Source organism: Oratosquilla oratoria, chromosome 38 (assembly GCF_046742065.1).
Source record: "Oratosquilla oratoria isolate Oo_2021 chromosome 38, ASM4674206v1, whole genome shotgun sequence".
Taxonomy (NCBI): domain Eukaryota; kingdom Metazoa; phylum Arthropoda; class Malacostraca; order Stomatopoda; family Squillidae; genus Oratosquilla; species Oratosquilla oratoria.
The window spans coordinates 42,448,632-42,461,131 of NC_134814.1; positions in this window are offsets into that span (position 1 = coordinate 42,448,632).

A 12,500-nucleotide genomic window follows, 5' to 3' on the forward strand; every position below is an offset into this window, starting at 1 on the left:
CAAAACGCAACTATACCAAGCATGCAACATTTCATCTGTTTTGTATACATCCTTGACTGTCTGTGATACCTTGACAAACGAAAATATAATTTCTTGGTTACAATGACCAAGATGTTGACTGGGTCAGCAATAGTGAAGCCACCAAAGAAGGGAATAACAATGAGTTGCGTATGAGTCATCTTGTGACCTCATACGGGAACATCCAGAGGAGTTTTTTTCAGATGAACCCTCTCCCCCACTGAAGGATAGAAAAAGAAAAAGAAGTGGAAGCAGAGAAAGAATAATGATAAAAAGAAGAGGAATAAGAGAACGAAGAAGAGGAAAAAGAAAACGAGGAAAAGAAGCATATGAAAAAGAAAAAGATGAAGAGGAAGAAGCAAGTAATAGAAATGATGATGATGATGATGATGATGATGATGATGATGATGATGATGATGATGATGATGATGATGATGATGATGATGATGATGATGATGATGATGATGATGATGATGATGATGATGATGATGATGATGATGATGATGATGATGATGATGATGATGATGATGATGATGATGATGATGATGATGATGATGATGATGATGATGATGATGATGATGATGATGATGATGATGATGATGATGATGATGATGATGATGATACTGCTGCTGCTGATGATGGTGATGATGGTGCTTTTTCAAAGGATACCTGCGAAACTAGTCAGGCACAAACTCAGACTAAGACTCCTGTGTTTCCTACTCCACTTACGTCAACCTGTCAGAATGCCACAACAAACACACACACACACACACACACACACACACACACACACACACACACACACACACACACACACACACACACACACACACACACACACACACACACACACACACACACACACACACACACACACACACACACACACACACACACCACACACACACACACACACACACACACACACACACACACACACGTATATATATATATATATATATATATATTTGAGCTCACCAAGGGTAAGTCTTGTGTAACTAATCTTCTAGCTTTTACGCTAATGTCTATAAGGCATCAAATAACAATGATAGTTACTATGCTATTTACCTTTACGCAAAGCATTCGACTTGGTGCTTCACCAGAGATTATTAAATTTAGTTAAAGCCTATGGCATAGGAGGAAAAGTGTTTGAATGGTTTAGAGCTTTTATCAGTGACAGAACAGTGGGTAACCGCAAAAACTATAAAATCCAAATGGGGGAGTGTTAATAGTAGAGTTCCACAGGGCTCAATTTTGGGTACCTTCCTGTTTGTTATGTATATAAACGGCTTGGGACAATGTGATTAGTAGTGATGTTGGTAAATTTGCGGAGGACACTAAAATAGGAAGCCAAATTAGGTCAGGAGAAGACGCCAAGTTACTACAGGAAGATCAAAACAAATTGTTCACATAGTCAATGAAATGGCATATGGACTTAAATATCTCAAAGTGCAGAGTGTTAAATGTAGGCTCACACAACCCAGAAATCAGGTATACCTTAGATAACACCTTTTTAGAGAAAACTGAGTGCGAGAGCGACTTGAGAGTTCTAGTGAGTCCTGACCTTAAATCCAGGAAACAATACATTAGCGCCAGAAGTAGAACTAACAGAGCATTGGGTTTCATTGCCAGGGCTATTACAAACAAAAGCGCAGAAGTAGTTACCAAACTCTATCTGGCATTAGTTAGATCCATCCTTGACTATGTGGTACATTTTTGGTCTCCGTACTATAGAAAAGATATCAGTACAGAGGATAATGACCAAAATGATACATGGGCTCAGAAATTTACCTTACGAGGGCAGGCATAGGCACCTTAACTTACACTCTCCGGAAAAATGCAGAGTACGAAGTGATTTAATAAAGGCAAAATAGATTAATGGTTTTAACAAAGGGGAGACAGTCTAAGTCATCATATTAACACAAAAATAGAACTCGCAGTGATGGATTTAAATTAGACAAATTTGGATTTAAGAAGGAAATAGGCAAATACTAATCTATCAGTAGAGTGGTTAAGGAATGGAATAGACTTAGCAATTATATAGTGAGCGCTGAAACTATAGGTTGTTTTAAGAAAAGGGATGATATTTGGTAATGGATATGAAACTATTTAGTGCAGTCCCATCTAACCCTGGTGCTTTACCTGCTCTTATCACCTTAACAATTGGCTTCATCTCTTCTTTCCTTATTTCTCCTCTATTTTCCTCAATCATCACTGTCGTTTTCTTAGCGCTTTCCACTGCAACGACCTTTCCCTCCCTATCCTCCTTTACATTTAGCAACTCCCTAAAACACTCTGCCCATCTTCCTCTTACTGCCGTTTCTTCCATTATCATCTCTCCATCTGCACCTTTCACCTTTTCTTCTCTACATGATTCCTCTCCTCTTCCTCTCTTAATTTCTTTCCAAAGCATCTTTTTATTGCTTTCAAAAATTTCTGTCATACTCTTATCCCATTTCACATCCGCTGTCCTCTTTGCTTCCTTTATCTTATGTTTTACTTTTATTTTTTTTTTCAATTTTTGTTGTTCTCATATGATTCTCTCGTCCTATTTTGTAACCAATCTGTGAATGCTTGCATCTTCTCTGCTACAACCTTCTTTGCTTCCTCACCCCACCACTCACTACCCTTCCTTCTATTTCCTCCCGTTCTCCTTGTTCCGCACACCATCCTTGCACACCTTGTAACTCCCTCCTTGAAGTACCCCCATTCCTCCTCCACTCCTGGTTCTACACTATCCTTCACTCCCTCCCACTCCTCTCTCAGCTTCTTCTTGTACTCCTACTCTTTTTCTTTATCATTTAACCAATTTACTTTAAGCACCTCCCTACCTTCTGTCCTTTTCATCTTTCTCCATCTATTCTCCACTCTCAACTCATCTTTCACCCAAAAAATTACTTGATATTTCTCCACTCTCTCTCCTAAGAACATGTGCGTCCTTAACTCTTCCTACTCTTCTCCTGGTTACCATTATATAGTCTGTTAAATATCACAGTAAGCTTGGCGTTGGTGATATTTCTCTTTAGACTTTCTACTCTTCTATTTTCTTCTCTGAACTAGGTAGATAATACACAATATTCCCAAACGAATCGATGCTTGTGTGGATATAAAAACTAACACATTACGACGTTTCACCTATACACTAGGAATCTTCCTGTAAGTTTATTTTCTGAACTACATACATATCTATGGTAACATTAGGAGAGGATCCAAGAGTGTTTAGGACGCGTCAAGGTCTTCTCGGCGCGACGTGAGTTGCTCTGAAGAGCTCCAAGTCTCACACGTATTCTGTTGGATATTAATTATCGGCATATGGTTTCTAATTGACAACGCCTCCATGCATTTAAGTTTTCTGTTGTCATTATTCTTTGATATTATTACTGTGCTTGTGTTCAGTTGATCCCTGCTCAAAATAGTATCATTTATGCAAACCATTTCCTCCCTGCATTGCCATCAGTAACTCCTCATAAAGTAAATCACATTCACGTGGCCGAGCATGCACAGACAGACCATAACCCGGCGTCAGTTACCTGTACTCCCTCCCTCCAAATTCACTCCACCTCATTACACGAGGATGTACCAGCTGCTAGTACGAATTGTTCCATCACCTTCATACAACAGAGTTCCCAGTGCTCAACCACTCCAACTCTAACTCTTCTACTTTACTGATAGCTATGAACATGCATTCCAAACGTAACAGACGCAATTACTCCCCCCCCCGCATATCCAAATCAGGAAAACTCAGGACTAAACATTCATTAAATACCATTGGTTTTTCACCGCCTGAAGAAACTTTCTTGCCCCTCATAGAGGAATTCAACACCAAATCCACCCTAGTCTCAGAAGTGTTATCTACATTCAAACACACTCACATAGTGCTGATCAGTCCAAAGACGTTGTTCCCTTGTAAGTATACATAGATACATCTACGAGTTTTTCAAGTATAAGGCACCAACGTACTCTGTATGCTAGAAACTTGCCGTGTCAGTGGCATTTCCCTCCTTTCAGCCATCAGCTCTACGTCAAAGGTCACACTTGCATTTTGATTGCCAATAACACTAACGCACCGCTCTGTCTCACAGTTCGTACAAACATTTGCGATTTTGAAGTATATTATTCACGCATCAAAGTCATGGATGACCAATGCCTTACTTCTCAAGTTTGTACCACAAATTCCGACGTGCCCACAGCACAGGAACTCATTGATGCACCACATTTCAATCCCATAGACTTCCGTGATGCACAAGCAGGATTGGAGTTACTAATCTTATTCAACATCAAATACTCTTTCGTGAGAACTCTAAACCACGTTACATTCCCGCATACAGAATGCCACACAGTAAATGTATGATCATCCAAGACATGATTGTGCAAGACATCATTGAACCATCAATCAGTAAATGGAGTTTCCCTCTATTTGTTGTCTCTAAATACGATGGTTCCTTCCAACCGGCAGTAGACTTCAGGGAATTAGATAAGCTCACGATACCAGATAGACACTCCATCCCTGTATTACAGGATCTCTTGCACTCCGTCGGTGAAAAGAACGTAGCATTCACGACATTGGATCTTATGTCGGGATATTTCCAGATTCCCCTTGCTCAAGAGTTTAGGGTCTGACATTTTTTGGTACCCCCACAGGTCATTATTACTTCAAACGATTAGCCATGGGTCTCTTTTCAGCTCCCTCAGGGTTCACACAACTTATGCACATAGTCCTTGCAGGTCTTATAGGTCATTCAATGTTTATGTTTCTCGATGACGTGATCATCTTTTCGAAATCCGTTAGCGAACACATACACCAGTTTTTCCCAAACACACGCAAGTATTTTAGCTATAGGACGTCAGATCACGACCTCTCAAAAAACTACCGCGGGACCCCCTACTGTGTCTAACCTCACCCACGGTCAGTTTAGCTGAGCGCGGAAGGACACCTATATTCTTCATTCCCAACTGCAAGTAATTATCATTTTATTCAACGTTACTTGTATGTAAAAATATGTATGAATAACGAGTGTCCATACTCGGTTCGTGTATTGTACATTGTAGTAGAGCAGTATATAATAGAGAATAAATTGTACATAACATTATAGTTTGGCAACAGCCACCATTTGTATATTGTACGCAAAATTATACCATTGGTAACCGCTAATATTTTTCTCGTGTACTGATTTGAGATGTAGATTAGTCTAGTCACGGAGATTAAAGAGAACAAAATACAAATTCTTTTGTTTCAACGCCTCCAAACCCATTGTAGACAACAACCAAGTCTACAAATAGATAAGCTTGTAAATAAGTGAATAATTATATAAATACATAAATACATAAACAAATAATTATCTGAGTAAAGGAATAGGTAAATGATAAATAGACAATTGAATAAATAAATGTATATATAAATGAACAAAGAAGCAAATGAATAAATAGATAGTATAAATGAATAAATAAATAGGTAAATTAATAGATAGCCAAAAACAAATAGCTAAATGAAAAAACACACAGATAAATAGATAAATAAATAAATGAATAAATAAATTAATAAATAGAATGAATAAACAAGTACATAGATAAACATGTAGTAGATAAACACACACGCATACATACAGAGTTTATGTCTGGCATCCGCTGAATAAACACTAGAGAATAATGGAAATAATGATATCCGACTTGATCCGACTCTTCAAGCATCTTTTCACTTGAAACAAGGTCAGAGGAGGTTAGTGACGTCACTCTTGCTTCCCGAACGATTTACGTCACTGATGTGATCTAAACTTGTTTGTCCTGTCACGCATTGACTGAGCATCACCAAACCCCTCATAGATCACGTGATCTTGGTGACTACACAGGTTACTGCTTAGAGTAAAGAATGTGAAGGTTATGAGGAGCTTACACTAGGAGGGACTGAGTAGTTGCGGCCTTTGCCCTTTAGAGACTGTTGGAGTAGCTAACGAACCCTCACTGCTGGGGGTTCGGAGAGGTATGTGGGATTCGAACCCACGACTTAGCGAATACCATAGCGAAGGGGTTAGTAAAGTTGGTTCAAGCAAAAGAAAGATTGACTTCGTGATTCACAATGAAACACGAAAAAAGCGGCAAGAAGACTTAAGAGATTAAAAGACATATCAAAGCGGCAGAAACTAGAGACATTGAGAGAAGCATCTTACTGACTGGAAGCCAAGAGTCGATGAGCGGAACAGAAGGGTCCAGACAGACTTTGAGGTAAAGAAGTCTGCAGGTGCATAAGGGCACGAGCCGTCATGTTCGTGTATGTCAACAAAGATGATGTAGGGACGCCTTTGTTTCACAGAGGGTGGCGGTGGTGGTGATGATGATGATGATGTTGTTGTTGTTGTTGTTGATGATGATGATGATGATGATGATGATGATGATGATGATGATGATGATGATTATGATGATGATGATGATGATGATGATGATGATGATGATGATGATGATGATGATGATGATGATGATGATGATGATGATGATCATAATGATGATGATGATGATTATGATGATGATGATGATGATGATGATGATGATGATGATGATGATGATGATGATGATGATGATGATGATGATGATGATGATGATGATGATGATGATGATGATGATGATGATGATGATGATGATGATGATGATGATGATGATGATGATGATGATCTGTGCATAATTCCTGAGTTGTTTAAATTTTCCTTTTCTTACCTTCACAATTTTTTCAATCTAATCTATACGCCATCATTCCTTCCCTACAATCCATTTCATCATCATATAAATTCAATAAACTAGATATACATTCTTATAATAATCATCATATCATTAAATCATTATTTGGAGTGTGCATATCATATAAAGAACTACACTGACGATCCTGGTATATTTTTTGCGCGTTTCTGATATATTATTAAGTAATTCCTCTCTAGATTTATAGTCATGGGCTACATCAAAGATTCCTTAATATTTTGAACCACTCTGTTATTTCCCACTTTTTCGCACGTACAGGATACGAAAGCATTTGCTCCTGCAGCCATTGCAAGTCTCACACTTTGTGGATTGGTTTACCATTATAGTCTGTATACCCTTTTTGCTTCCCAGTAATTCAGGCAAGCATTTGGATAAAGCACTACGGCCAAGTTTGTGTTCATCTGTCTGTCTGAAGCTTCAACCATATCTGCTTTCAGTTGAAGGCTGGTTATTTTTCTTTAACAGATAAAATACCCTTTGGTAGAATATATTCATATGCGGGTCTGAATGATAGATATAAAAAGTCTTTGAGTGGTGTGGCTATCCTTACAGTATATAGCAATACTTGAAAGCGTGGTAAGTGATGTTTATTCATGCACTGTCTTGATATGAGCATTTACTAATAATTGAAAAAATCTAGATACTTGATAAACTTGTCCATGTATTGCGTCATTGTGTTTATTTTTTAATTATAGGAATTTATTTTTGAATATGTTATATCCATAGTGATGATACTTTTATTCATTAGTTACTTAGCAACACGTTGTTAGCTACAGCTGTGTAGATATATCATCTTTGTGAACAAAGATTTTTGAATTACTGCTATTGTGTTAATGTCCTAATTCAGAAATAAGGAATAGCCTATGGCAATCATTTCTTTTCCTCGTTGATGCATGTGCGTCTTTTATGTATTTCCCTAATATATGAAAATACATTTTCAACAATAAAATAGAAATTTCTAGGATCAACTATTTCTGCAGCCATCTACTTAACACAATCTCTTCTAAATTCGTTTCTGCTTTTGTTGTTTCTGCTTAGTTTTTGCATCAGGAAAATTTTTAGGTTTTCCTTGCATGTACTCGTATATCAATAGCTGCCACATTTTTATCATTACCAGCAAATACATTTTTATCACATGCAAACACAAAGCTTTTAACTAAGGCGTTATTTGGACGTTGAACTGGTCTGATATTGGGATTTCCTTTATCGTACACTGAAATATTTCCTGGAATATAACATATAGAAACACGGATGAGGAAGAGACTGGGAAGAGAGAAATTGGAACTCCCACGGGTATATGTAAAGGAATAAATTATTTGTATAAAGAGTAATTTGATATCACTTTCATACTTATATGAAAGGATAGATAAACTAGATTAAGATGAAGAGTAATTTTATATCACTTTCATTTCTATGCGAAGAAGTAAATCGCATGAATTGAAATATAATTTTTTTTATATCACTTTGATAGTTGATGCCTACGTAATTTAGTATCATTTTCATACGTACGTGAAGGAAGGAATTAATTTTATTGAAGAGTAATTTATATCACTTTCACACTTATATATATATATATATATATATATATATATATATATATATATATATATATGTATATATATATATGAATATATATATATATATATATATATATATATATATATATATATATATATACATGAGGCTTGAGGAGCCATCGGCGCATACATCAGTGAAATCGATAATGATCTTACCAATGTCTTGCTTTATAAACTTTCAAGAGAGACAAGACGTCTTCGTCGTCAACGAAAGACTGCCTTAACTAACTAACTATATATATATATATATATATATATATATATATATATATATATATATATATATATATGTCGCAGATTAGTGATCTTTCCTATCCTCGGGAATCAGTTCGATTCCAGGTTTCAAGGCTTTTAAGTGCCTGTTGGTGTAGTGGGCTAAGGCTCTGTGAAGGTGACCTTACGCTTGGCTGATAGCAGTGGGGTCGAATCCTGCATACGACTGTCATAAAAATTATCGGATTGATGTCGCTGTTACTAGCGAATTTCTCTCATAGTTACAATGGCGAAAAGCGTGAAAGGGATTTGTTCCGATCCTTGTCCCTTGCCAACTGGTGCATTTGGGCCTTGTGTAAAACAGGAATTGGGATCTTTCCTATCCTCGGTAATCAGTTCGATTCCAGGTTTCAAGGCTTTCAAGTGTCTGTTGGTGTGGTGGGCTAAGGCTCTGTGAAGGTGATCTTACGGGTGGCCGATAGCAGTGGGTTCGAATCCTGCATGCAACCGTCATAAAAATGATCGGATTGATGTTGCTGTTACTAGCGAATTTCTCTCATATGTATATATGTGTGTGTACATACATATATGTATGTACACACACACACACACACACACATATATATATATATATATATATGTATATATACAAATATGTATATATATGTATATATATATACATATATACTATATATATATATATATATATATATATATATGTATATATATACATATATATGTATACATATGTGTGTATAGATATTTATACAAAAATGGTATGACCATCTGATCACTGATATGTCTAGGAAGGGAAACTGAAGGAAGAATACCATTCCTAGACATATTAATGATCAGGTGTCCAGGCCATTAGTCTTTTTCGGTTTGCAGGAAGCCTACCCATACGGGCAGTTATTTAAACATTTTAGTAATCATGCAGATAATATAAGATACAGTGTTACTTCGGGCCTTTATTCAAAATCTCTCAGTATCTGTAGCCCGGAATTTCTCAACTCAGAAATTGAATTAGTACGCACTCAATTACTAAGAATAGATTACCAGGGCTAGTTTTTGACAAAAGCCCTCAGCAAAGCCAAAGCCAGTTATTATAGTACATTAAACTCTAGTACTAAATTTGTCTGGGATAAATAAAATATAAAGGTCCCATATAATAATTCCATCCATAATGCTTCATAATTACTACCCAGCAATCAAATTAAAATCACATTCATTTACCCAAATAGCATTTTTAGAGAAGTGGTAAATGTCCACCACAGAACTCCTAAGAATGACAATCCTAGAATGTATAAATTAGCATGACTTGCTTGTGACCAAGTGTACTGGGGACAAACGGGACGTGACCTACCCACAGGAATAAAGGAGCATAAAAATTCTGTAAAATACGGACAAGAAAACTCAGCTGTATTCCTCCATTCAAGTCTCATAGATCACAGAATAGATTGGAAGAATGCATCTACAGTATATTTTTAATATTATTCAAATTGTAGTTTCAAAAGAAATACTGTTGAATCTTTTTTTATCAAACAATTTCCTAATTTCAACAAATCAAAAGGTCAATGGTCACCAGATGCTATTACTAACTTGGCAGTATATACATACATACATACATACATACATACATACATACATACATACATACATACATACATACATACATACATACATACATACATACATACATACATACATACATACATACATACATACATACATACATACAATACATACATACATACATACATACATACATACATACATACATACATACATACATACATACATACATACATACATACATACATACATACATACATATACAAAAGGCTTTTTCCCCCTTACATGGGGGGTAGCCAAAAAGAAAAAGGCATAGAAACCACTCCCACACATTCCATCCCCTACATACTTCACTCCACTCCACACTCTTCCCTCCCTCACATCTTGCCAGTAACCAAACTTATCTCCAAGGAACAAAATGTCCGACCCCATCAAGGACACGTGACTTAAGGATTCCCTAGTTCCCTTTTGTAGTATTTCCCTCTGTATACAGTATATGTTCTTGTCTTTCTATTCTATGTATGTACCTGCTGAAGAGGATCACAGTCAGTAGTCGAAATATACAGTTTACTCTATATCTCAGCTTATCTTTCTCCGAGAGTGGGTCTATGTTTTATACATATATGCATATATATATATATATATATATATATATATAATACTCGTATACATATATACATATATGTATATATATACATATATATTATTTATGTATATATATATACATATATATACATATATATATATATATATATATATATATATATATATATATATGTTGGTACATTGTGACAAGTTGATGAAGGTGGAAAAAGAAGTCACGGGTCTAGTTCCGAGGAATAAACTCAGGAACTCGGAACTAGACCCGTGTCTTCTTTTTCCATCTTCATATATATATATATATATATATATATATATTGATAAGTATTTTAGACAAATTATTTGGATGATGGAGAACATAAACACAGGGGAAGGCTCGGAACCCTAAACACTCTAACGTTTCGTTCGCGTAGAACTTCTTCAGAGAGAAGTTCAGAGAGAAGAAGTTCTACGCGAACGAAACGTTAGAGTGTTTAGGGTTCCGAGCCTTCCCCTGTGTTTATGTTCTCCATCACCAAAATATATATATATATATATATATATATATATATATTATATATATTTATATATATATATATATATATTATATATATATAATATATATATATATATATATATATGCAAGCAATCACATCACCGTGATACAAAATGCAAAATAACCACAGGAGAAGGGAAACTTGTAGACAGTAAGTACTTTCGTATATTACATCTTCAGACTAAATGAAAGAGATACAGAGTTGTGTTTAAATGTAAGTATCAGGTAGCAACCATAGGGAGGGAGAGGGAGACAATACAATGCGGAGGGGGTGACCTTACCTCTATCGACCTGACCAACACATATGGTTCAATCTGGCGGAAACATCTTGGTCACCATTTGGGTTACCAATTTATCACATTTAAAATGTCCATAGCTTAAGTTTATATTTTTATCAAACGTGCCTGATGTTAAGCAGGATTCTATTATATTTCTTGTAGGCTTTTTCATTTAGCTAAAATTGTTGTCTTAGGCCATCATATTGATTGTCCTAAGGCAACAATTTTAGCCAAAGGAAAAAGCCTACAAGAAAGAAATATAATAGAATCCTGCTTCATATCAGGCACGTTTGATAAAAATATAAACTTAAGCTATGAACATTTTAAATGTGATAAATTGGTAACCCAAATGGTGACAAAATGTTTCCTCCAGACCGAACCTTATGTTTTTGGTCAGGTCGACAGAGGTGAGGTCATTCCCCCTTTCCGCATGGTATTGTCTCCCTACCCCCCTACGGTTGCTACCTGATACTTACATTTAAATACAATTCTGCATTTCTTTCATTTAGTCTGAAGATGTAATATACGAAAGTACTTACTGTCTACAAGTTTCCCTTCTCCTGTGGTTATTTTGCATATATATATACATATATATATATATATATATATATATACATATATATATAAATATATATATATATGTATATATATATATGTACATATATGTACATATATAAATATATATATATATATATATATGTATGTATATATATACATATATCACTATCAATCTACTAATATATTTAGTTATGTATCTATCTACCTATGCACCCAACTCTCCATCAAACTATCTATCTATCTATCTATCTATCTATCTATCTATCTATCTATCTATCTATCTATCTATCTATCTATCTATCTATCTATCTATCTATCTATCTATCTATCTATTTATCTATCCATCTATCTATCTATTTATCTATCTATCTATCTATCTGTTTATCTGTTTATCTGTTTATCTGT